General features: G+C 44.1%; 1 protein-coding gene across 1 annotated transcript in view; it reads left to right on the plus strand.

Moving 5' to 3' along the window:
- Window positions 1-23,029: 23,029 nt before the first annotated feature.
- LOC123485532 (heterogeneous nuclear ribonucleoprotein L-like) overlaps window positions 23,030-27,703 on the plus strand; it is a 42,160-nt gene continuing 37,486 nt past the window's right edge. The window contains exon 1 of the mRNA XM_045216489.1: window positions 23,030-23,159. The gene's annotated coding sequence lies outside the window, so the exon portion shown is untranslated. The remainder of the gene's footprint in view (window positions 23,160-27,703) is intronic.

The following is a 27,703-nucleotide window of genomic DNA, read 5'->3' on the forward strand; positions in this document are numbered from 1 at the left end:
AACAAATGACTGTAGTAGAGGGAGAGAGGGACCGACTCTTCATTACCAGGATAAGGCTGTGTTTCTCTCTGTCCAACTTCCTCTGTCTTAGGCCTCTCCCTTTCTCTCGTTCTCCATCTCCATCTCCCTTTCACTCCCTGCTTTCCTCTATCCCTTTCTCCATCTCTCCCTCCAATGGGAACACAGTACAGCAGGAGTTGCAGCATCATAGCCAGAGTATGCCCCAAGTTCCATTAAGCTAGAGCTTGATAAAACCACTGCTGTGAGACATGGGGAATAGGGGGAGTCAGACTCAGTTCGCCCTTCCATGACTAACATGACGATGTTCTAGGAAATACTGGTTAAGAGCTCTGATGACGGTCACGAGGCTGAAATGGCGGCATTCAATAAATAAGTGATACTCTGCAAGCGCAGTGAGAGAGAGCTTCTTTTCTTTGAACTATTATTCAAAGTTTCCTAGCCTACACACCTACAAAGCAATGCCTAGATGTAAAATTGCAGTGCATTTCACTTATAGGAAATATTGTTTCCTAACTTGCGTTCATTATATATACAACAAACTTTGTTGGGGGGTTGCTACAGTGGTTGTTGTGGCCAGTGGCCATTTTCTATGGTGCCAGTCCAAACAAAGCAACATGGAAAATCTCTTGTAGAAATTGTTCTACAGCAATTCAATGGTAACATTAGCAAGGGCTGCTATGATATATAGTGCATTCGGAAAGTATTCAGAGCCCTTGACTTTTTCCACATTTTGTTATATGTTATCATATGTTATAGCCTTATTTTAAAATACAAAATCCTCATCAATCTACACCCAATACCCCATAATGACAAAGCAAAACCAGGTTTTTAGACATTTTTGCAAATTTATACAAAATAAAAAACGGAAATATCACATTTACGTAAGTATTCAGACCCTTTACTCAGTACTTTGTTGAAGCACCTTTGGTAGCGATTACAGCCTCAAGTTTTTTGGGGGTATGACGCTACAAGCTTGGCACACCTGTATTTGGGGAGTTTCTCCCATTCTTCTCTGCAGACCCTCTCAAGCTCTGTCAGGTTGGATGGGGAGTGTTGCTGCACAGCTATTTTCTGGTCTCTCCAGAGATGTTCGATCGGGTTCAAGTCAGGGCTCTGGCTGGGCCACTCAAGGACATTCAGAGACTTGTCCCGAAGCCACTTCTGCATTGTCTTGGCTGTGTGCTTAGAGTTGTTGTCCTGTTGGAAGGTGAACCATCGCCCCAATCTGAAGTCCTGAGCGTTCTGGAGCAGGTTTTCATCAAGGATCTCTCTGTACTTTGCTCCGTTCATCTTTCCCTCGATCCTGTCTAGTCTCCCAGTCCCTGCCGCTGAAAAACATCCTCACAGCATGATGCTGCCACCACCTTGCTTCACCATAGGGATAGTGCCAGGTTTCCTCCAGACGTGACGCTTGGCATTCAGGCCAAAGAGTTCAATCTTGGTTTCATGAGACCAAATAATCTTGTTTCTCATGGTCTGAGAGTCCTTTAGGTGCCTTTTGGAAAATGTGTATGTGTATTTTACTGAGGAGTGGCTTACTCCTGGCCACTCTACCATAAAAGCCTGATTGGTGGAGTGCTGCAGAGATGGTTCTCACTCTGGAAGGTTCTCCCATCTCCACAGAGGAACTCTGGGGCTCTGTCAGAGTGACCATCGGGTTCTTGGTCACCTCCCTGACCAAGGCCCTTCTCTCCCGATTGCTCAGTTTGGCCGGGTGGCCAGCTCTAGGAAGAGTCTTGGTGGTTCCAAACTTCTTCCATTTAAGAATGATGGAGGCCACTGTGTTCTTGGGGACCTTCAATGCTGCAGCACTTTTTTTGGTATCCTTCCCCAGATCTGTACATCAACACAATCCTGTCTCGGAGCTTTACGGACAATTCCTTCGACCTCATGCCTTAGTTTTTGCTCTGACATGCTCTGTCAACTGTGGGACCTTGGATAGACACGTGTGTGCCTTTCCGAATCATGTCCAATCAATTGAATTTACCACAGGTGGCTCCAATCAAGTTGTAGAAATGGATGATCAGTGGAAACAGGATGCACATGAGCTCAATTACGAGACTCATAGCAAAGGGTCTGAATAGTTATGTAAATAAGTTTTTTCTGTTTTTTTATTTTTAATACATTTGCAAACATTTCTAAAACCCTGTTTTTGCTTTGTCATTATGGGATATTGTGTGTAGATTGATGAGGGAAAAAATTTATTTAATCAATTTTAGAATAAGCCTGTAACGTAACAAAATGTGGAAAAGGTCAAGGGGTCTGAATACTTTCCGAAAGCACTGTAGGTGGTGTTGGTTGTGGCCTGGCCAGTGGCCACCATCTTCTTCGAAACCCCCTTTATAACCATACAGCGACTGGTCTGGCAACTCTCTCAACACAAATCAAATCAAATGTTATTTGTCACATGCTTCGTAAACAACAAGAGTAACTAACAGTGAAATGCTTACTTACGGGCCCTTCCCATCAATGAAGAGAGAAATAAAATAGAGAAATAATAGAAAAGTAATAACACGCATAAATAAAAGTAATAATAAATACACAATGATTAACGATAACTTTGCTATATACACTGGGTACCAGCATGACTTCAAGGCTGTGCTGCTGAACTTTGGCTGCTCGTCATTGCACTGCAACCAGCCAGGGACCGGGAAGCGCAGCTCCATATTAACTCTGTTGCCCTGTCTGTCTTCATTAAAGCTTAATGTTGAGACTCCAGTGGGGGTGGGGTGCAGGAGGGAAGGGGATGGAGGTGGGGGAGTTGAAACGCAGGCGCTTTATCTCCGCAACTCTGTGATCTCGGCATCGTCTTCAGAGGGAGAGCTTGAAAGCAGCAGTTCGCCCCCTTGGAAAAGGAGAGTTCTGAAGGCAGGCGGGCTGGCGGCGGCAGCTCCCGACATGCCCTACTTAGCTGGCACATCGCACTGCAGGTCGTTATTTCTCCCAAACCTTTCTGACATCAGAGGGACTGGCGGAGAGGCGTTTCTTAGTATTCCTTAGTTTTTGCGAGTCAATGTCTTATGTAATCCAACTCTGGAATTAATGCTGATCCCGACAGTTTCTTTTTTTTGTGTAGTTTATCCAAGTATATGGAAATGAGGCCTGTGCCCTAACCTAGTAATGCTTCTCCAAAGCTAACATCAGGTGGAAGCCTAGAGACGAAATGTTGGTTTTTCTGCCCCATTTACATTGTTTTTAGTGTTGTTAACCATGGTAAATGTCACGCGGAGATAGGCACACATACTGAAACAGGTTGTTTGAGGATGTGCTTGAAGCAGAGATACATTTACAACTAATTTACATATAGTAGCTGTTGGCATTTTGTCAGTACAACTTAGCATTTTACAACGCAAGAACACCAAACAGATGAGAGGAGGGGATTACATATGTTGTTATTGCTGCTGATTTATTTATACATTTGCATTATCTTCTTTGATTTCCTGTTTGGAGAAAGTACTGCATTCATATTGTATGTGTAGAAGGAGATTCACTGCCATTAGTAAGATGAAGTAAGATACACCTGTAGAAAGCAGTAGTAGATCAGAGACTGACTGGCCATAGGGCAATTCTTTAGCCCAGTTGGCCTGTCTAAATTGGCTAATAATGGGGGCCTGGAGGGGAAAAAATGGTCTGGTGTGTTAGAAATGCTCGGCTGATTTCTGGTCCCAGTCTTTCCCTGCAGTAGTTGGTAGTAGTGGTAACATGCCATAATGTAACTTGGTAGTAGTGGCAACGTGCCATAATGTAACTTGGTAGTAGTGGCAACATGCCATAATGTTTCTTGGTAGTAGTGGCTACATGCCATAATGTAACTTGGTAGTAGTGGCAACATGCCATAATGTAACTTGGTAGTAGTGGCAACGTGCCATAATGTAACTTGGTAGTAGTGGCAACGTGCCATAATGTAACTTGGTAGTAGTGGCAACATGCCATAATGTTTCTTGGTAGTAGTGGCAACATGCCATAATGTTTCTTGGTAGTAGTGGCAACATGCCATAATGTTTCTTGGTAGTAGTGGCAACGTGCCATAATGTTTCTTGGTAGTAGTGGCAACATGCCATAATGTAACTTGGTAGTAGTGGCAACATGCCATAATGTAACTTGGTAGTAGTGGCTACATGCCATAATGTAACTTGGTAGTAGTGGCTACATGCCATAATGTAACTTGGTAGTAGTGGCAACATGCCATAATGTAACTTGGTAGTAGTGGCTACATGCCATAATGTAACTTGGTAGTAGTGGCTACATGCCATAATGTTTCTTGGTAGTAGTGGCAACATGCCATAATGTAACTTGGTAGTAGTGGCTACATGCCATAATGTAACTTGGTAGTAGTGGCTACATGCCATAATGTAACTTGGTAGTAGTGGCAACATGCCATAATGTAACGTGGTAGTAGTGGCAACATGCCATAATGTTTCTTGGTAGTAGTGGCAACATGCCATAATGTTTCTTGGTAGTAGTGGCAACATGCCATAATGTAACTTGGTAGTAGTGGCAACATGCCATAATGTAACTTGGTAGTAGTGGCTACATGCCATAATGTAACTTGGTAGTAGTGGCTACATGCCATAATGTAACTTGGTAGTAGTGGCAACATGCCATAATGTAACTTGGTAGTAGTGGCAACATGCCATAATGTAACTTGGTAGTAGTGGCAACATGCCATAATGTAACTTGGTAGTAGTGGCTACATGCCATAATGTAACTTGGTAGTAGTGGCTACATGCCATAATGTTTATTGGTAGTAGTGGCAACATGCCATAATGTAACTTGGTAGTAGTGGCAACATGCCATAATGTAACTTGGTAGTAGTGGCTACATGCCATAATGTAACTTGGTAGTAGTGGCAACATGCCATAATATAACTTGGTAGTAGTGGCAACATGCCATAATGTAACTTGGTAGTAGTGGCAACATGCCATAATGTTTCTTGGTAGTAGTGGCAACATGCCATAATGTAACTTGGTAGTAGTGGCAACATGCCATAATGTAACTTGGTAGTAGTGGCTACATGCCATAATGTTTCTTCGTAGTAGTGGCAACATGCCATAATGTAACTTGGTAGTAGTGGCAACGTGCCATAATGTTACTTGGTAGTAGTGGCAACATGCCATAATGTAACTTGGTAGTAGTGGCAACATGCCATAATGTAACTTGGTAGTAGTGGCTACATGCCATAATGTTTATTGGTAGTAGTGGCAACGTGCCATAATGTAACTTGGTAGTAGTGGCAACATGCCATAATGTTTCTTGGTAGTAGTGGAAACATGCCATAATGTTTCTTGGTAGTAGTGGCAACATGCCATAATGTTTCTTGGTAGTAGTGGCTACATGCCATAATGTAACTTGGTAGTAGTGGCTACATGCCATAATGTTTCTTGGTAGTAGTGGCAACATGCCATAATGTAACTTGGTAGTAGTGGCTACATGCCATAATGTAACTTGGTAATAGTGGCTACATGCCATAATGTAACTTGGTAGTAGTGGCAACATGCCATAATGTAACTTGGTAGTAGTGGCAACATGCCATAATGTTTCTTGGTAGTAGTGGCAACATGCCATAATGTTTCTTGGTAGTAGTGGCAACATGCCATAATGTAACTTGGTAGTAGTGGCTACATGCCATAATGTAACTTGGTAGTAGTGGCTACATGCCATAATGTAACTTGGTAGTAGTGGCTACATGCCATAATGTAACTTGGTAGTAGTGGCAACATGCCATAATGTAACTTGGTAGTAGTGGCAACATGCCATAATGTAACTTGGTAGTAGTGGCAACATGCCATAATGTAACTTGGTAGTAGTGGCAACATGCCATAATGTAACTTGGTAGTAGTGGCAACATGCCATAATGTAACTTGGTAGTAGTGGCAACATGCCATAATGTTTCTTGGTAGTAGTGGCAACATGCCATAATGTAACTTGGTAGTAGTGGCAACGTGCCATAATGTTTCTTGGTAGTAGTGGCAACATGCCATAATGTAACTTGGTAGTAGTGGCAATGTGCCATAATGTTTCTTGGTAGTAGTGGCTACATGCCATAATGTAACTTGGTAGTAGTGGCAACATGCCATAATGTTTCTTGGTAGTAGTGGCAACATGCCATAATGTAACTTGGTAGTAGTGGCAACGTGCCATAATGTTTCTTGGTAGTAGTGGCAACATGCCATAATGTAACTTGGTAGTAGTGGCAACGTGCCATAATGTTTCTTGGTAGTAGTGGCAACATGCCATAATGTAACTTGGTAGTAGTGGCTACATGCCATAATGTAACTTGGTAGTAGTGGCTACATGCCATAATGTAACTTGGTAGTAGTGGCAACATGCCATAATGTAACTTGGTAGTAGTGGCAACATGCCATAATGTAACTTGGTAGTAGTGGCTACATGCCATAATGTTTCTTGGTAGTAGTGGCAACATGCCATAATGTAACTTGGTAGTAGTGACAACGTGCCATAATGTTACTTGGTAGTAGTGGCAACATGCCATAATGTAACTTGGTAGTAGTGGCAACATGCCATAATGTAACTTGGTAGTAGTGGCTACATGCCATAATGTAACTTGGTAGTAGTGGCAACATGCCATAATGTAACTTGGTAGTAGTGGCAACATGCCATAATGTAACTTGGTAGTAGTGGCTACATGCCATAATGTTTCTTGGTAGTAGTGGCAACATGCCATAATGTAACTTGGTAGTAGTGGCAACGTGCCATAATGTAACTTGGTAGTAGTGGCAACATGCCATAATGTAACTTGGTAGTAGTGGCAACATGCCATAATGTAACTTGGTAGTAGTGGCTACATGCCATAATGTTTCTTGGTAGTAGTGGCAACATGCCATAATGTAACTTGGTAGTAGTGGCAACGTGCCATAATGTTACTTGGTAGTAGTGGCAACATGCCATAATGTAACTTGGTAGTAGTGGCAACATGCCATAATGTAACTTGGTAGTAGTGGCAACATGCCATAATGTAACTTGGTAGTAGTGGCAACATGCCATAATGTAACTTGGTAGTAGTGGCAACATGCCATAATGTTACTTGGTAGTAGTGGCAACAGTTTATTTTGAATAGCTAGGTTTCAATGGCTGTTTCAGTATGGTTCCGACCGGGGTTCGAAGCAGGGTCTCTCGCGTGTCACAAGACTGCTAGCTCGCTGAGCTAAAGCCAAGGCTAGTCATTAGCTCGGGAAGTTAACACAAATCCTCAGGCCTCTGGCAAGCTTAGTCATCACATGAGCATGGTTTCACCTTATTACACATCTAGTAGTAAAGGTCCTCTTCACCTTTTCCCTAATGTATGTTTTAGACAGCGTCTGAGGAGAATAATAATTGTTTTGTTATCTCTTCGTGTGATTAGGGTGATTATGCGTTTGAGTGATAAAAAACACTTGTCTGATATGTAAAAATATGAGAATGAATATTCCACCACATCTGTTGACAAGTTTGTTCCTTTTTTACATTGGCATAATTATAGAACATTTGCATTTCAGAGAGACCTGCACGCCAATGATGTTACCCAAATTAAAATTGGACGATCATCTTTTTCCTTCTGCAATAATTAGAGGTCAAAGACACATTCCAATGTTGAGCCACTGAAGGATATGGCTAGTGTGTGTGCGTGTGTGTGTGTGTGTGTGTGTGTGTGTGTGTGTGTGTGTGTGTGTGTGTGTGTGTGTGTGTGTGTGTGTGTGTGTGTGTGTCTGTGTGTGTGGGTGTGGTGTTAGGATGTATGTAAAGCGTGTTCTCTCTAATGCTAAGTAGTTTATTAACCTCACATTCAAAAGATATGGTGATCAGTGGGGACATTATTTAACTTCAAGGTTGAATGTGAAATTCTCAAAGGAGCATTGGGATGTATTCACTCTGAATACATTGTAATCAAAGAGAGGAAAAGCAATATGGTGGTAGCTGCACTGATGTTTGAATTAAATTAATAGAAAATTATCATATTCAAACAGCATGTCACGCCCTGACTCAGGGGACTCTTATACAGTGGGGGGAAAAAGTATTTAGTCAGCCACCAATTGTGCAAGTTCTCCCACTTAAAAAGATGAGAGAGGCCTGTAATTTTCATCATAGGTACTATGACAGACAAATTGAGAAAAGAAAATCCAGAAAATCACATTGTAGGATTTTTAATGAATTTATTTGCAAATGATGGTGGAAAATAAGTATTTGGTCACCTACAAACAAGCAAGATTTCTGGCTCTCACAGACCTGTAGCTTCTTCTTTAAGAGGCTCCTCTGTCCTCCACTCGTTACCAGTATTAATGGCACCTGTTTGAACTTGTTATCAGTATAAAAGACACCTGTCCACAACCTCAAACAGTCACACTCCAAACTCCACTATGGCCAAGACCAAAGAGCTGTCAAAGGACACCAGAAACAAAATTGTAGACCTGCACCAGGCTGGGAAGACTGAATCTGCAATAGGTAAGCAGCTTGGTTTGAAGAAATCAACTGTGGGAGCAATTATTAGGAAATGGAAGACATACAAGACCACTGATAATCTCCCTCGATCTGGGGCTCCACGCAAGATCTCACCCCGTGGGGTCAAAATGATCACAAGAACGGTGAGCAAAAATCCCAGAACCACACGGGGGGACCTAGTGAATGACCTGCAGAGAGCTGGGACCAAAGTAACAAAGCCTACCATCAGTAACACACTACGCCGCCAGGGACTCAAATCCTGCAGTGCCAGACGTGTCCCCCTGCTTAAGCCAGTACATGTCCAGGCCCGTCTGAAGTTTGCTAGAGTGCATTTGGATGATCCAGAAGAGGATTGGGAGAATGTCATATGGTCAGATGAAACCAAAATATAACTTTTTGGTAAAAACTCAACTCGTCGTGTTTGGAGGACAAAGAATGCTGAGTTGCATCCAAAGAACACCATACCTACTGTGAAGCATGGGGATGGAAACATCATGCTTTGGGGCTGTTTTTCTGCAAAGGGACCAGGACGACTGATCCGTGTAAAGGAAAGAATGAATGGGGCCATGTATCGTGAGATTTTTAGTGAAAACCTCCTTCCATCAGCAAGGGCATTGAAGATGAAACGTGGCTGGGTCTTTCAGCATGACAATGATCCCAAACACACTGCCCGGGCAACGAAGGAGTGGCTTCGTAAGAAGCATTTCAAGGTCCTGGAGTGGCCTAGCCAGTCTCCAGATCTCAACCCCATAGAAAATCTTTGGAGGGAGTTGAAAGTCTGTGTTGCCCAGCGACAGCCCCAAAACATCACTGCTCTAGAGGAGATCTGCATGGAGGAATGGGCCAAAATACCAGCAACAGTGTGTGAAAACCTTGTGAAGACTTACAGAAAATGTTTGACCTGTGTCATTGCCAACAAAGGGTATATAAGTATTGAGAAACTTTTGTTATTGACCAAATACTTATTTTCCACCATAATTTGCAAATAAATTCCTTAAAAATCCTACAATGTGATTTTCTGGATTTTCTTTTCTCATTTTGTCTGTCATAATTGACCAGTACCTATGATGAAGATTACAGGCCTCTCTCATCTTTTTAAGTGTGAGAACTGGCACAATTGGTGGCTGACTAAATACTTTTTTCCCCCACTGTATGTTGAGTCAAGGTGTGAATATTCTATGTTGTGTATATCTATGTGTATGATCTAGTATGTGTAGATCTATGTTGGCCGGTGTGGTTCCCAATCAGAGGCAGCTGTCGCTCGTTGTCTCTGATTGGGGATCATACTTAGGCAGCCTATTGGCACTAGTTAGTGGTGGGATCTTGTTCCGTGAGTAGGCTTGTTTTGTGTGTAGCCTTAGGACTTCACGTTTCGTTGGTTTGTTGTTTTGTCGTGTGTTTATCATTTAAATAAACATGTACGCATGTCACGCTGTGCCTTGGTCTGACCCGTCCTTAAACGAACGTGACAGAAGATCCCACCAAACACGGACCAAGCAGCGTGCCCAGGAGCAAACACCCTGGACACAGGTGGGTAAGATTTGGTCTTGGGAGGAGATATTTGCAGGAAAAGGACCCTGGGCGAAGAAGGAAGCCCAGGCAGGAGAGGAGCAACGGCAACACAGAAGCCGGCCGAGGAGGAAGCCCGAGAAGCAGCCCCAATAAAAAAAAATTGGCCGGGTGTGGTTCCCATTCAGAGGCAGCTGTCGCTCGTTGTCTCTGATTGGGGATCATACTAAGGCAGCCAGTTTTCCTGCCTGGGTTGTGGGATCTTGTTTGTGTTTCGGTGTGTTTGGCTTGTTTGTGTATAGCCTTCCGACGTCACGTTTCGTTGCCTTTTGTTGTTTTGTCAGTGTTTATTGTTTTAATAAACATGTATGCATTCCACGCTGCGCCTTGGTCTAATCCGTCTCTCAACGGTCGTGACAGAAGATCCCACCAACAATGGACCAAGCAGCATCCTGGACATGGGAGGAGATCCTGGACGGTAAGGGATCTTGGACATGGAAGGAGATCCAGGCTGGGATGGATCGCCGTCCTTGGGAACAGACAGAGGAGGCCCGGGTTAGAGAGGAGCAACGGCAACACAGAAGGTGCCGGCCGAGGAGGAAGCCCGAGAGACAGCCCCAAGAAAAACATTTGGGGGGGCTAAAAGGGTGGTCGGGGAGTGGTGCGTGTTCCCAGTCCAGTATGGCCCGTCCCTGCTCCTCGCACCAAACCAGTGGTGCGTGTTGCCAGCCCGGTACGCCCCGTACCTTCTCCCCGCACCAGGCCAGTGGTGCGTGTCTCCAGTCCGGCCCGGCCCGTTCCTGCTCCTTGCACCAGACCTGTGGTGCGTGTCTCCAGTCCGGCCCGGCCCATTCCTGCTCCTCGCACCAGACCAGTGGTGCGTGTTCCCAGTCCGGCACGGCCCGTGCCTGTTCCACCGGTGCCTGATCCAGCACCGGTCAGCTGCTCCACTCCGGAGCCAGAGCAGTCCGCTCCACCGGTGCCCAGTCCAGCACCGGTCAGCTGCTCCACTCCGGAGCCAGAGCAGTCCGCTCCACCGGTGCTCAGTCCAGCTCCGGTCAGCGGTTCCACTCCGGAGCCAAAGCAGTCCGCTCCACCGGTGCCTAGTCCAGCTCCGGTCAGCGGCTCCACTCCGGAGCCAGAGCAGGCCAGAGCAGTCCGCTCCACCGGTGCCTAGTCCAGCTCCGGTCAGCGGCTCCACTCCAGACCCAGAAGTCAGCCCCTCTCTAGGGTCGGGGCCTCCCACACCAGGGTCCAGACAGGGCTTGGTGCATCGCGGGAGAATTGCCGATCCAGGCCCAGACGTCAGCCCCTCTCCAGGTTCGGGGTCTCCCACACCAGGGTCCAGACAGGGCTTGGTGCATCGTGGGAGGAAGGAGAGGGGAAGCATCGTGCCGAGGTCCAGACCAGACCAGGGGCGCAATGGGGAGGCAGAGAGGGAGAGGTCGTCACACCCAGACCCTACCCTAATGAGTCAGGTTGGTGCGGCCGGAGTACGCACCTTTGGGGGGGGGGGGGTACTGTCACGCCCTGACCTGGAGAGACTGTTATTCTCTAGGTAGTTTGGTCAGGGTGTGAAACTCTATGTTTTGTATTTCTATGTTTGGCCGGGTGTGGTTCCCAATCAGAGACAGCTGTCGCTCGTTGTCTCTGATTGGGGATCATACTAAGGCAGCCAGTTTTCCTGCCTGGGTTGTGGGATCTTGTTTGTGTTTCGGTGTGTTTGGATTGTTTGTGTATAGCCTTCCGACGTCACGTTTCGTTGCCTTTTGTTGTTTTGTCAGTGTTTATTGTTTTAATAAACATGTATGCATTCCACGCTGCGCCTTGGTCTAATCCGTCTCTCAACGATCGTGACAAAGGTTGATGATCAATTTCATGGTGAATATGGTGATTGTGACAGGCCCTCACAGATAACGACCTTGAATGATTTTCAAAAATACACACATTGATTGCAATGCACCGTGCGCACCGCAGTCTCTTTAAGCCCAGTTCGCGCGTGCCAAAACTCATTATCATCAATAACATTTTCATTGTGCGCGCAACATCACAGAAACAATCCAAAAGCCTGCAGCCTTGTGAAATTAGGCTTCCCCTTTGAAGTGAAAATAAAAAGCAAGCTTCGGCGCGCACAACGTTAAAACAATATAGAAAAAGAGATGTAGGAGAAAATAATCTGTGAAGATCATCAAAGCGGTGGAAAATTCCTGCCGAATGTCAATGTGTAATTTTAAAAGTAGGGCATAGATGGGTGAGAAGGCAAGGAGAGAGAAGGTGTACATCCCCAATGGCATCCTATTCCCTGCACTACTTTTGACTGGGGCCCATAGGCAGAAAGGGCACAGGCAGGGATATTCTCTGCCTTCCTCTCGTCGTTTGATGATGGTAATCACCCATGCTCTGTTACTTTATTTATTTTATTTTACCAGGTTAGTCTCAATATAATTTTACAAGACCTGGCCGAAATAGTAGCACACAACGTTTCCGACACTTTTACAGCATAAAACACAAAGCACTACTGTTTAAAAACATACATTTACACATTGAGTAGCAAGATGGTTTGGGGAGGTGTGGAGCAACTAGGGTTAAAATTATTGACAGCCCCCCACTTCATTTTCCATCATAGTGTTTATCTTACCTTTTAAACTCATTTAAAGGGATGAGCTCCTGTAATTGCAGGACCTTTTGAAGCTCATTCCAAGCGGAAGGGGCTGATAACTGGAACTGTACGGGCCTAAGGCACAGTCAACAACACACAGTCATGTGAGTGCAGGCGATAGTTGACATTTGTCTGCTGGAAAAATGTGAAATGGGAGCTGTCTCAGAATGGCCTTATTAATAAAAACGTACCAATGACTTAGTCTCCGAAGAGCTAAGGAAGGCCAGCCCACTCTCATATAGAGGATACAGTGATGAGTTATAATTTATTGGATGGCGATCTACCTTAGAGTGGGCAAAAGTCCAGAGTCATTGCACTAACGCTAGTTAGCATTGGCTCGTGAAACTACCTATAACTTCCTTTATACTGGATGCAGATACATATAAATTGTATCATCGAGTTTATCTGACTCTGGGGAAGTAGATAAAGGGCCTCATTGCTAAAATCCCAAAGTATCCCTTTAAGGGATAAGTGTGTGTATGGGTGCGTGTGTGTGTATATTACACTGGAGGGTTGTGTGCTGTCCCAATTGCCCTCCAGATGATTGTTTGAGAGAATAGCCATCTATTTAATGAAGAAGGATACAAAAATAGCCGCCAGCATCAAGTCAAAGGACGTTAAGGATAGGGATCACACTATAGCCCTTTCTTGAGTTGTGTTTGTGTCTGCTGTGGCCTTAGCCTGATGACGCTAACACTGTTTGAATATTGTTAGTGTTGATTACCATGGCTGCGGAGGGGAGTCGACATTGGCCAATGCAGTGCAGTATTTTTCTGACAGCCGGCTTCGAAGGCGTCCCTAAGTGATGTATTGTACAGGATATTGCTTGCTATGCCCACACTCTGCAGTTCTGGGTTGAGATGTTGAAAGAGATTCGGCCATGTGTGTGTGGGTGTGTGTGTGTGTGTGTGGGTGTGTGTGTGTGTGTGTGAGAAGCACTCAGAGACGTCCCCTTTCACAACAAGCTCTCCTTGCCAACATTGATGACAAATAGATGAGTGGAGATCTCCTCTCCTGTGCTCAAGGACAATTTTGGGGGGAAGTGGCTTCAATTGAACCAAAACGAACAAAGGTCCATCTTTTCTCAAATGAAAGACTTGAAGCAGACCACTGTTCTGTATACCCATTCTCAGTTTGTATATTTCATGAAGAAGTTTTAATGGAAGGATATTGGGATTCTGGAAGTCACATTGCAAAGGCGCTTCTCAGAGTGCCTGAAACACTAGTGGAATTCTTAAGTGTCCGCGTTCTCCCTTTACCTGAAGAAACACAGATAGGAACCGGGAGAGAACAAAAGCTTCAAAATGTATTCTCGTCTCACCCTATGAGCCCTTGTCAACAGTAGTGCAATATAGGGAATAGGGTGCCATTTGGGACGAAGCCTGAGACATTATCAGAATGGTTAAATTAATGACGACTCTCGAAAAACGGCTCTAAAACAAATGTTCCCTCATCAGATTGTTTGTTCCGTGGAACCCTGGCTGTGGGCAAGATAAATTATGCATTACTTCTGCCTTGTTAGCCCTGTTTGTGCAGCGTTTGACATGGTAAATGTTTACCGCTCTCGTTTAGCGGTAACAGACAAGGCCAGGTTGAATGAGAACATCGCTGGAAGAGAAGGAGGGAGAAAAAAATTAATGAGAAAAGAGGAACTCGGTTTAGTTAATGGCCCTCGCACAGCAAAACCAAAATGTCTGTTAGTTGCAAATCAACGGGGGCCTAGAAACTAAGTAGCAAGCCAGGGATGATGAATATGTATGTTAAAATGGTAATTATACATCTACATCCGTCCTTGATCGCAAATGTCACTGTAAGGGATGTGTCACTGCTTGTCACCCCCTCACTCCTCATTCCTCCCAAAAAAGCTGAGATCCTGTTGCTATGGAGATGGAGAAAAGGGCAAGGGAGGGGAGCGGGGGGGGGGGGGTGGTACATAATGCCCTTTGCCGCGGCCGTGCCCCGAGTATGAGATAGCTGTTCAACTGTCATATCCACTCTGTTCTGTCTGATAGTGGTGGTGGTGTGTGTGTGCGCGGGTGTGTGTGTGCTCGGGGGGTATGAAGGGGGGACAACAACACTCAGGGGTCCTAACCCTAAAAAAGGCTAGAGGATGTTCTTCGCTCAGCAGAAACATGGTCGTCTCGCCTGGCACGGATGCTAAAACCCTGACCCCCTACTAACATCATGTGAAACAAACTGCCACAATGATTAATGCCACAGGCTTACGGTTGTCAGGATGTTTCGCTGATGACCTACAGCTAGCATCTCCCTCCGCTCTACTCTGCTGCTCTGGTCCCAAAGGCTAAGTGCTAGCGAGCTAGCTAGCAATGACAACAAAAAGAGCCTGCTCTCAATTTAATTCTAACTTTATTGTCCCATGTGGGGAACTGCTTTAAGACAGTTATTGCGTTATAAATTGCCATGTTCCAACTTCCAACTCAACCCTTTGGTCTGAGTAGATTCGGTTGGGGACACTGAACGGAAAGAGATGCGTGAAGAGACTGGCTGGCCCGGACAGTGACTGACTCAGCAGAAAACCACATTCAGCCAGTGACAGGAGAGGTCCTGCTTCAGCAGGCAGGGCGTTGCGGTGAGCACAGAGCCTGAGCGAAGAAGCAACGCTGTATGGTTTTCGATGCATTTGGGCTGGCGGGCTGTGAAGTTAGAGAAAGTATTGGATATTTGTGTCTTGAAGTTGATAATCTGTTGGTTTCTAGATTGGTTCCTCTCTAAAGAAATACTCTACCGTTTATTTTATGGTGTAGACACACACTCTCTCACAAAGATGGCGCCCACAGATATGGCAGCTCTGCTTCTAGCTCCTAAGCAACTTTGCAGTATTTTGTTTTTTTGTGTGTTATTTCTTACATTGTTAGCCCAGAAAATGTTTTGTGTTATTTGTCATCAAGGCAAAGGGTGGCTACTTTGAAGAATCTCAAATATAAAATATATTTTGATTTGTTTAACACTTTTTTGGTTACTACATGATTCCATATGTGTTATTTCATAGTTTTGATGTCTTCACTATTATTCTACAATGTAGAAAATAGTAAAAATTAAGAAAAACCCTTGAGTGAGTAGGTGTGTCCAAACTTTTGACTGGTACTGTACATACTCTCACAAATGCACACTCTTTCTCTTTCTCTCTCTCACACACACAAACACAAACAGTATATCAACCCCTGTATCTGGCCTACTGTTACACAACACTAAACATGTATATGTGTCTATTCTCTGACAGAGCCCTGTTTGCCCTAAGTTGCTCTTTGAGTGTCTGCAGCGTTCTAAATATAACATGTGCAAGTGGAGAAGAGATATCTGATGCTGACACCTGATGTTAAAGTGCACACTTTGCTTAGAAGGCTTCTGGAGAGGTTAGTTGTTTTGGGGGATGGTTTTGTCAAATTATTCTATATTGAACCCTTTTGAGACAGTTCTATAATACCTAAAAAGGATAAAAATCAAAAGTGTGTGTATGAGGATTGTAAAAAGGGGTTCTTGAGATGTGCTTTGCGGCAGGCAATGGTTATATCTACACTAGAATTTTTTTTAAAGTGTACTTTAAAGTGAACTTTAATGAACCTTTATGAGAGTTATACCGAAAAGGTTGCTCAAGCAGCAAAAAAACAAAGTGTGTGTGTGCGTGTGTGTGTTTAGTGTTGGCCTCACAAAGCCTTCAATTCAGTTGCCGGAAACAAGGTCGCTCTCTGCATCGAGCAAAAACTGCACGCTCTCGTGCTTTTGCTCATGCTAAGGTATTAGTGTCGAAGCTTTGGAAGGTTGACATTTTGTTTTTTCGTTGCTGTTTTTACCATTTTGACTGAGGTGATTTTCCGACCGCAACTGCCATGATTGTTCAGAGAAACTGAAAAAGAACTCCTGAATTAGCGAGTCTCTCAGAAGACAGAATAGTTACTATTTCAACATCACAGGGAGTGAAGCAGGTACCCCCTAGCTTTTTGCTAAAAAAAAAAATCTAAGAATATCACTCAATGGTATTGGCAGGGCATTGTTCTGCAGAGTGTAAGCCAGAGGGACGTGGCATAGCAGTAGAGGTGGAGTAAGTGGTGCGAGAGCCTTTGATGTAGATATGTTTCAGATCAAACTGCAAACAGATCTGGGGAGGTGTGTATCCTGTGTGTGTGGCCTGCGAGGTCATCTGCTACTGTGTGCTTCTGGATGCTGTTTCACAACAGCAGCAGCAGTAGCATGTGACTGCGGTTGAGTCTGAATCAGTGGGAATTGTCATTATCAGCTACGGATTGAGTCATTCACATGTGAACAAATACTATTTATGTATTTCTTTGTAAACACATTTGTCTGATCCAGTGGTCTTATCCAGTGTCTGTGTGTGATTTGTTTGTGGTGTGTGTGTGTGTGTGTGAGGGGGGTTGTGCGCATGTGCGTGCGTTAACCTCTTGTGACATTGCGTTTTATCTCCTCGGCTGGCTGCCGTGGATTATTGGCTGGAATAATAGGATGAATTGTTGCTCCGAGACCCCGTTTCTTGGGGACAGAATTTTCGCTCACGTTTCATCAGTGCCATTTTTAAAGGAGAGAAGAGGCAGACTGAAAGTGTCAGTTGGTGAAAATAGCTTTGTGCATGGGACTGACAAAAGGCACTGTAATGTCTCCTTTGAGCTGGCGGTTACCCATTTGTCTAGGTGAGAGAGAGAGATGAGGGAAATACAGACAGACAGAGTGAAAGAGAGGAAGGAGGAGGAAGAAAGAAAGACTATAGACTATAGACAGGGAGAAAGTATAGTTAGAAAGAAAGAACGAAAATAAAAAAATATGTTTAAAAAAAATAGGGAACAAGGAAAGAAAGAAATGGAAGAATGAAAGGTACAGAGAGATACTTTCAGTTTTGAAGACACCCTTGAAAGTTTGGGTAGTTAAAGTAGTGGTAGGTATGGCTGACTGTGTTCAAGTGCAGGCATCAAAAGAAGACAGCTCAGATATTTTCCAAACAGCAACTGCTCGAGAGCCAAAAAGCGGCTTTTGAAATAGTTTCTATGCTTAATTTTACCCCAGCGAAAAGCACACCACTTATTCTATTATCCGTCATCTGTCTCAACGTGTCATAGAACCGCACAAAATAAACTTGAGGCTTTCCTTTACCTCTATGACAGGCGACAGTTTTGCATGTTTTCTTCCCACTCTCCAAGTTCCCGAGCATTAAAAAGTTCACCAGGAAAGGGATATGAATATATCAGTGTCTTTACAGGAGCTTGTTGAGCTACACATTGCTTTCGGAATGAATTGACGTTTTTATTCAGACAAACACCGTCCCTGGATTGCGGTTGTCATTTCTAGAGCTTATTTTAGTTATTTCATTTCCAGAGACGTTTGACTGCGTCCTGATTCTCCATACTTTTCCAAAAGTGTGCACTCACACACTTCCCATCATGGATTTAAAAGCTAATGATCGGTGTAAGCATTGGATGTAGGGAGTTTCTATCATTGTTAAATCCATGGAAGAAAGTGTGCAATTGCACACTTCGGGAGAAGGGTGGTGAATCGGTACACAGCCTATCTATCTCTCTTTCTAGAGAGGCTGGGGGTAAGAATGTGGTCAATTGTAAACAAATCTCGTCTTAAGCGCAGTGCCTGTCGGCGAGGATTCAATTTGTCTCTGTGTCTGAAGTAGAGGCGTGTGGGGCTCAGCGTTGTCCCAGAGCGCATGGATGGCTAGACTAGACAGGGGAGGAATTTGTCGCAACGGACAGCTCCAGTAATGAACCGTCCTGGACTTCTGGAAGAGCTAGCATCGAACAAAGAAGAGGGCCAAGTAATTGGTTGCCTCAGAAGTGCTGTGGCCCTTGTCAATGCGGTTTCTCAAAGCCGGGCTATGGTGGAAACAAGGCAGCCCAAGTTGTCTTGAGAATACGGTAGACTGGATGTCAGACGATTTTGTTGTAGAGCAGACGCTTTGCTGTCTGATTACAATTACTGTTCGCTTATTTTCTTATGTACAGTAGCTCCAGTCTCATCAGGGTGACTTGTTTCTTAATTCCCGACAAATTGCATCCATTTGGAAGATTATAAGAATGGATGCTATAACCTGTTCACTGCAGCTGCTGTTTTTTTGGTTAATTGTGATTATAAAAAAATCTCATTACTTAAAATCGGCTGAGGTCATTAATTCATTGTGAAGTGGTTTTATAGTAATTGGTCTCCCCAATTTTACTCCTTTTGTTTCATAGCGGCTTTTAGTGGATACTTGCTTTTAATTAGTTTTTTTAATGTGCTTTTCCTCATTGTTTGTAATCTGTTATCCAATTTAATTGGAGTCTATGAAAAGCTTTTTGAATGTACAGCGTTCAATTCGCATATTAATTGTGTCATTTTTAGATATCAGCTTTTGGTACTGTTGCAAGACTTGCATTTACAGTGAGGGGAAAAAAGTATTTGATCCCCTGCTGATTTTGTACGTTTGCCCACTGACAAAGAAATTATCAGTCTATAATTTTAATGGTAGGTTTATTTGAACAGTGAGAGACAGAATAACAACAAAAAAATCCTGAAAAACGCATGACAAAAATGTTATAAATTGATTTACATTTTAATGAGGGAAATAAGTATTTGACCCCCTCTCAATCAGAAAGTATTTTATACAGGTAACGAATCCTAATCTCAGCTTGTTACCTGTATAAAAGACACCTGTCCACAGAAGCGATCAATCAATCAGATTCCAAACTCTCCACCATGGCCAAGACCAAAGAGCTCTCCAAGGATGTCAGGGACAAGATTGTAGACCTACACAAGGTTGGAATGGGCTACAAGACCATCGCCAAGCAGCTTGGTGAGAAGGTGACAACAGTTGGTGCGATTATTCGCAAATGGTAGAAACACAAAAGACCTGTCAATCTCCCTCAGCCTGGGGCTCCATGCAAGATCTCACCTGGTGGAGTTGCAATGATTATGAGAACGGTGAGGAATCAGCCCAGAACTACACGGGAGGATCTTGTCAATGATCTCAAAGCAGCTGGGACCATAGTCACCAAGAAAACAATTGGTAACACACTACGCCATGAAGGACTGAAATCCTGCAGCGCCCGCAAGGTTCCCCTGCTCAAGAAGGCACATATACAGGCCCGTCTGAAGTTTGCCAATGAACATCTGAATGATTCAGAGGAGAATTGGGTGAAAGTGTTGTGGTCAGATGAGACCAAAATCGAGCTCTTTGGCATCAACTCAACTCGCCGTGTTTGGAGGAGGAGGAATGACCCCAAGAACACCATCCCCACCATCAAACATAGAGGTGGAAACATTATGCTTTGGGGGTGTTTTTCTGCTAAGGGGACAGGACAACTTCACCACATCAAAGGGATGATGAACGGGGCCATGTACCGTCAAACCTTGGGTGAGAACCTCCTTCCCTCTGCCAGGGCATTGAAAATGGGTCGTGGATGGGTATTCCAGCATGACAATGACACAAAACACATGGCCAAGGCAACAAAGGAGTGGCTCAAGAAGAAGCACATTAAGGTCCTGGAGTGGCCTAGCCAGTCTCCAGACCTTAATCCCATAGAAAATCTGTGGAAGGAGCTGAAGGTTTGAGTTGCCAAACGTCAGCCTTTAAACCTTAATGACTTGGAGAAGATCTGCAAAGAGGAGTGGGACAAAATCCCTCCTGAGATGTGTGCAAACCTGGTGGCCAACTACAAGAAATGTCTGACCTCTGTGATTGCCAACAAGGGTTTTGCCACCAAGTACTAAGTCATGTTTTGCAGAGGGGTCAAATACTTATTTCCCTCATTAAAATGCAAATCAATTTATAACATTTTTGACATGCATTTTTCTGGATTTTTTTGTTGTTATTCTGTCTCTCACTGTTCAAATAAACCTACCATTAAAATTATAGACTGATCATGTCTTTGTCAGTGGGCAAACTTACAAAATCAGCAGGGGATCAAATACTTTTTCCCCTCACTGTACATGGTTGGTCTGTGAAGCATATAAGCAATATTGGCAATGACTCAGAACACTTTTCTTCTTTTTTTTAAAACATACATATTTGAATGCCTGAATAGCCAGTCCAAAATGAATGTATCATTGAGCATTAAAATATGGTTTCCCGCTACTTTCAATTCCCCTTGTACTGTCATACGTATAGTCCCGTGTAGCTCAGTTGGTAGAGCATGGCGCTTGCAACGCCAGGGTTGTGGGTTCGATTCACACAGTGGATCAGTATGAAAAATGTATGCACTCACTAACTGTAAGTCGTAAATGTACATAAGCATTCATTAATTTTCTAACAGAGCTTACAAAGGTGTTGCGCAACAGTTTACAAAGTGATTCTCATGCTCAGCAAGTTGCTAATTCAGAAGTCCCCCCCCCCGAAGGTTTTCATCATTAGCATATTTTCCTCACTTTGAGAAAAGTGTGAAACCACTGTAAAACAGGTGTGAAGCGCTACTAATTAACAGCCTGTGCTGCGATTTAACAACATCCAGCTGCAAGACAAGGACCCACAGTCTGAAGGCTTGCATTAGAGTTGGGCTTAAATTATGTTACATTTAGGTTGTGTGACAGACAAGGATATACAGTGCATTCGGAAAGTATTCAGACCCCTCTTTTCCTTCCTCTTATCCGGATATTTCTTTCCTTTTCTCTCTTTCACCTCTTTCACCCTCTGAAAATCAGTAGTTCTACTGAGAGGGCCTCAAGTTGTTCGCCTAAAATGAATGAATGAAGTACAGTGCATTCGGAAAGTATTCAGACCCCTTGACTTTTTCCACATTTTGTTACGTTACAGCCTTATTCTAACATTGATTACATTTTTTTTCTCATCAATCTACAGACAATACCACATAATGATGAAGCAAAAACAGGTTCTTTGAAATTTTTGCAGATGTATTAAAAATAAAACATTTAAATATGACATTTACATAAGTATTCAGACCCTTTACACAGTACTTTGTTGAAGCTCCTTTGGCAGCGATTACAGCCTCAAGTCTTTTTGGGTATGACGCTACAAGCTTGGCACACCTGTATTTGGGGAGTATCTCCCATTCTTCTCTGCAGATCCTCTCAAGCTGTGTAAGATTGGATGGGGAGCATTGCTGCACAGCTATTTTCAGGTCTCTCCAGAGATGTTTGATCGTGTTCAAGTCCGGGCTCTGGCTGGGCCACTCAAGCACATTCAGAGACTTGTCCCGAAGTCACTCCTGCATTGTCTTGGCTGTGTGCTTAGGGTCCTGTTTGAAGGTGAACCTTCACCCCAGTCTGAGGTCCTGAGTGCTCTGGAGCAGGTTTTCATCAAGGATGAACTCTGTACTTTGCTCCTTTCATCTTTCCCTCGATCCTGACTAGTCTCCCAGTTCCTGCCGCTGAAAAACATCCCCACAGCATGATGCTGCCACCAACATGCTTCACCGTAGGGATGGTGCCAGGTTTCCTCCAGACGTGACTTTTGCATTCAGGCCAAAGAGTTCAATCTTGGTTTCATCTGACCAGAGAATCTTGTTTCTTATGGTGTGAGAGTCTAGGAAGAGTCTTGGTGGTTTCAAACTTCTTCCATTTAAGAATGATGGAGGCCACTGTGTTCTTGGGGACCTTCAATGCTGCAAAATGTTTTGGTACCCTTCCCCAGATCTGTGCCTCGACACAATCCTGTCTCTGAGCTCTACGGACAATTCCTTCGACCTCATGGCTTGGTTTTTGCTCTGACATGCACTGTCAACTGTGGGACCTTATATAGACAGGTGTGTGCCTTTCCAAATCATGTCCAATCAATTGAATTTACCACAGGTGGACTCCAATCAAGATCTCAAGGATGATCAATGGAAACAGGAGCTCAATTTCCAGTCTCATAGCAAAGTGTCTGAGTACTTATGTAAAAAGGTATTTCTGTTTTTTATTTGTAATACATTTGCTAACATTTCTAAAAACCTGTTTTCGATTTGTCATTATTGGGTATTGTGTGTAGATTGATGAGGAACATTTAAAAAAAATCCATTTTAGAATAAGGCTGTAAATGTGGAAAAAGTCAAGGGGTCTGAATACTTTCCGAATGCACTGTATTTACTTCCGGTCTGTAAGTGGCCCTCGTGTCAAGGAATCTGAAGAGGCTGAATTTCCTTAGGCCTCAAGAATGAGTTAAATAAAAAAATAATGATTGAAGTCATTCAAACTAAACCAAATCAAACATTGCTACAAAACACAAACAAATTCACTATAAACATGCAGAAAACAGTGTTACAAGAGAACATGCGATTTCACTTCTTGTACACTCTAACAGCATGTCAAAGGCACTAAGTGCCAATGCTGACGATTACTTTGGTGTTTGGTTGCATTTACGTTATGTTAAACCTTCTTGGCTGTGAAAGCGGCCTTCGTATGTATCCATGTGGTATACCTCATTTGACCTTTCAACCCCATTTGACCGCTGTCCCCCCTCTCTCCTCCAGGACAATGGGGAGGATGCCCACAGGATCGCCCCCTCTCCGGTGGTCCACGTGCGGGGGCTCTGTGAGTCAGTGGTGGAGGGGGACCTGGTGGAGGCCCTGGAGAAGTTTGGCAACATCTGGTAGGTGATATTTCTTGTTGTCTGTTCTGCTTTGATGGACATGTGGCAATCTTTTGCCTCATTTCCATTACATGGTTGCATGTGCAAATGATTATTTTAAATGTACTATAGAACTGTAGTGCATTACATAACTGTATTCATAGTTCAGATTTGCACTTACTGTAACTCAGTTTTCACTTACCAGGAAGAGCCAACTACTATATTACTATACATGTTAGTTAGTATTCTAATACTATTATGCGTCTGAGCAGCTCACTGATTGAACGCATCAACAGAATGTATTGAGATGCATATTTTTTCCCTGTGTGCACTTTGATTGTTTTTCTCCAACAAAGCCAATGGGATTGGACTCTTTGTCCTGTAAGAATACAACTCCCTCTTTCTGGATTTTTTGCCATTTCTTCAGTGTTGGAAATCCATTTTTAATGCATTTAAATGCAATAACAATCTCCCGGTTATCATATTTCTCGTAGAAAAGGACCATTAAGGGCTTGGAAAACATGAATGTATGCCATTTAGGACCTGTATATTTAGCTCATGTCTGTCCTCTAAATTGCCTGCTTTTAACATCAGACCACACATGTTTACTCAAGGGGATAAGTGCTCTGGGGACAAACATATTATACTCTTATTGCATGGACTGGCTGGGGAAGTCTCATTTGAGGCACTCACACAACGGGGAATACACAGCAGAGGCTTATTTGCAGAGCCCCTTCACATTCACCTAGAGAATCAAGAACGTTTTGATTTGAAGTCAAGGTGAATTTGGGTGAAATTTGGAAAAAATGACAATGACCCCGTAGACACACTCAAGTTGCTCAACTGATATACAACGCATTCGGCACAACGGTTGTGACACAAGGGAGAGTTTTTCTGCACAGAAGTATTGATACACACGTTTTGTGGAGACACCGCACAATGGTTGTGTAAACATTTTTATGCAGACAAACTCTCCATTGTATCACAAACATAGCAGTTGTATCACAACCATTGTGTCAAATGCGTTGTACATCAGTTTTACAACCTGAGTGTGTACGGGGCCAATATGCCTGGGATTATTGTAAATATCTTCCTGCCACCATCCATCCCAGTGTCACTTGATAGTTCCGTAACTCGGGGGATCGCCGCTTTTAAGATATTATGGGATGTGGATTTGATTGCAGAGGACTTGACTTGTGCGCTGGTAGGGTACGTTTCCCTATGCTGTAGTCGGAATTGAGATCAGGCGAGGGTATTTTTAAGTCGGTGCAATATCGATATACTGTAGGTCTCTGAGTACGCCATAGGCAGACATATTGTGACATGGTGAACGTGAGCTGTCAGCTCCACTCAAACAGTAGCTTCAAGGACAGCATTCACATTAGAATGATGGGGAGGCTTTATTGTGCAATGCTATTTATGGGGGTGAAGAGTGTGCTCTGTCTGCAATTTAAGTAGTGCATTATCTGGTACTTTTTGTTGTTGTTTCAAAAACAATAAGGTATATATTTTTTGCCTGCGGGTATAATGGAGTTATAATGTCTTATAATCACAATCATTCAATACCAGCCATTCTTATTAGATAATGTAAGATACTAGCTAGATGAATAGTTGTTGACTGTAAAATAAAGCGTAACCAGGGGGACATTTTATGTTTTACTTATGTTGAACTCTTTCTAGTTCAACAAAAATAGAATGCGTGGTGAATAGCAGCACCTTAAGAGAGGCAAGAACTTACAAAGAGTTTGGTTTCTATCTGCCGTGTTATAATCTCTCCACAAATGTTACCTCAGTTTGGTTTGAGGTTCTGTTAGACGAGACAAATTTCTACTTTTATTTTACCAGCACTGCATGGAGTCTGTATAAGAAAAACATTGAGTGATCTAACTAGGGAATTGGGGAGCTAAAATTGAATATGGGCCACTGTGTGAAACACTGGCTAGGTCTTCAGTGTGTGGGGATTCTTACTGTGTATGAATGCTGTCTCTGTTTCCCGTGGCAGGGTGTGTTTCTGTATGATATGTTGGATTAAGGAATAAAGACAGACACCAATGTTCAGTTCAATAGCCTTGTTAAGCCTTGTACAAATCCCTACGCGTGGAGTCTGGGGAACAGTCCAACTAGTCGATTACCTATCAACTAGACTCCGTAACATCATCCTTTTCAATAGAAAGTGCAAACATAACGGCATAACATTGCGTTCTTAACAGTCAAGTCATAACAATTGAAAAGCATGACATTTTCTTTTTACTTCAGCTGTCATCTTCCTTTTTTATTTTTTTTATTTTTTTAATTTTTGAAATATTTTTTTAAATTAACAGACAACAAGTTAAGTCTCTTGCTTACAGAGTAAGCCTGTCCGGTGGCTTGCACAGCCGACCCACCCGTGAGTAAGTATTGGCTCTGACAGGGGTAGGATTAGGGCCACGAGCTGGAGAGTTTGGTGGGGTAGAAGCTTCACCTTCAGTTGGCTCATGTCTCAATTCTGCACCCCTTACCCTTAGGCCTGGACTGTGATCCAGCTCATCTAAGTGAGTGTATGGCATGTTCTGGTTTGTCTGCTCTGCTACGCGCAGATCCACCCGATTGCGACGATAGAGGGAGCCACCAACATCCACCAGGTAAGAACGTGGTGCAACTCTCTGTAGGCATGTGCCCAGCCTCCAAAGTCCTGTGTGGTCTCCCGGCAGCGGTTTCATCCTTATAGTTTCACCCACCTCCAGCTCTGGTAGGTCTCGAGCAGTCCGGTCGTAGAAGCACTTAGCGAGCTGCTTTCTGTGACGCAGTTTGTCCGTGACGCCAACCATGACGCAGGGCTCAAGTAGCTTGTTAGCTACGGGGATAGTAGTCTTCAGACGTCTGGACAGAAGGCGTTGTGCTGGGCTGCTGTCCATGTTTTCGGTGGGTGTGTTCCTCCACTGTAAGATCGCTTTCCATGGGTCGTTGCTGTCGCGCAAGGCCCTGCTTAACAGGTTTTTTGCAATCTTGACAGCTGATTCTGCCTTGCCATTTGCTTTTGGGTGTCTTGGAGAGGAGGTCACGTGGTCAAACTCCCATTCTGAGGCGAAACGCTTGAACTGTGCAGTGAATTGTGGGCCATTGTCCGTGATTACCTTGTCAGGCTGACCTTGCCTTGCAAACTGCGCCTTGCAGCGCTTTATGACCGTCTCTGCGGACAAGTCAGGGAGCAGTTCAATTTCCCAAAAGTCAGAGTAATGATCAACGAGGAGAAGATAGTCCTTTTGTCTGTGGCTGAATAAGTCCATGCTAATGATTTGCCAGGCCCTTGTGGGCAGTTCGTGTGACATCATGGTTTCCTTTTGCTGTTCATGAGCGTACTCGTTGCATGTGGTACAGTTGCTGACAAAGTCTTTAATTTCTGCTTGCATGTTTGGCCAGTATAATGTTTCACGAGCCTGACGGTAGCATGCGTCACCTCCGACGTGACTGGAGTGTATGCGGGTAAGCATCTCTGGACGTAGTGATTTGGGAATAATGACCTTCTGACCTCTGAACAAGACGCCATTTTGCACACTGATCTCATCTCGAAAGGTCCAGTATTCTCTCACTGTGAAAGGTGTCTCCTCTTTCAGATATGGCCAACCTGCTAGAGCCATGGACTTCAGTGACTGTAGGTGTTCGTCCTTGTCAGTATGTTGCCTGATCTGGGCTAGGCGGTGATCTGTCACGTTTAAGTAGTCTGCCTGATTGATCTGTTGAACATCTTGTTGTTCCTGCTGTAGCGAACAGATGGCCTGCCGCTGATAGGCAGTGCCTCTACCTGTACATTGTGCTGTTGCCCTGCTCAGTGTGTCGCTGATGTACATCTCAGGTCCTGGCTTGTAAATGACCTTCAGGCTGTAGTTTTGCAGAGTCAGGAGCATACTTTGAAGCCTCTTGGGCGCGTTGAGGAGAGGTTTACTGAATATGGCAATGAGTGGTTTGTGGTCAGTTTCAGCGGTGACCAGCTCTCGACCATATAAGTAGTGATGGAATCGCTGGCAGGAGAAGACGATGCTGAGGCACTCTTTCTCAATTTGTGCATAGTTTTGTTCGGTGGGGGTGAGCGCTCTCGAGGCAAACGCAACGGGCTGGCCTTCCTGCATAAGGCAGCATCCAAGTCCCCTTTGGCTAGAGTCGCTCTGGATTGTGACAGGCTTCGTGACGTCGTAGTAGCGCAACACTGGCACGGATGAAGCCAGAGATTTCATCTCCTGCACTGCGGCCTCGTGCTTGGGTAGCCAGTGCCGTGGTGTGTCTTTGTCCAGCAACCGGCGCAGAGGCTCACAGACTGCTGATAGGTGTGGCATGAACTTTGCAAGATAGTTTGCAAAGCCGATGAGACGCTGTACTCCTTTTGCATCAGACGGGTTTGGCATGTCGAGGATCGCTTGGACCTTGTCTGGGTCCGGCTTCAGGCCTTTTGCCGAGAGAATGTGGCCATGGAAGTGGGCGTCTTTCACCTTGAACTGCAGCTTCTTCAGGCCAAGACGAAGCTTAACTGATCGGCAGCGCTCCATCAGTGCCAGGAGCTTCACATCGTGGTCGCGTTCTGCTTCTTCGTC

Source organism: Coregonus clupeaformis, unplaced genomic scaffold, assembly GCF_020615455.1.
Source record: "Coregonus clupeaformis isolate EN_2021a unplaced genomic scaffold, ASM2061545v1 scaf0721, whole genome shotgun sequence".
Taxonomy (NCBI): domain Eukaryota; kingdom Metazoa; phylum Chordata; class Actinopteri; order Salmoniformes; family Salmonidae; genus Coregonus; species Coregonus clupeaformis.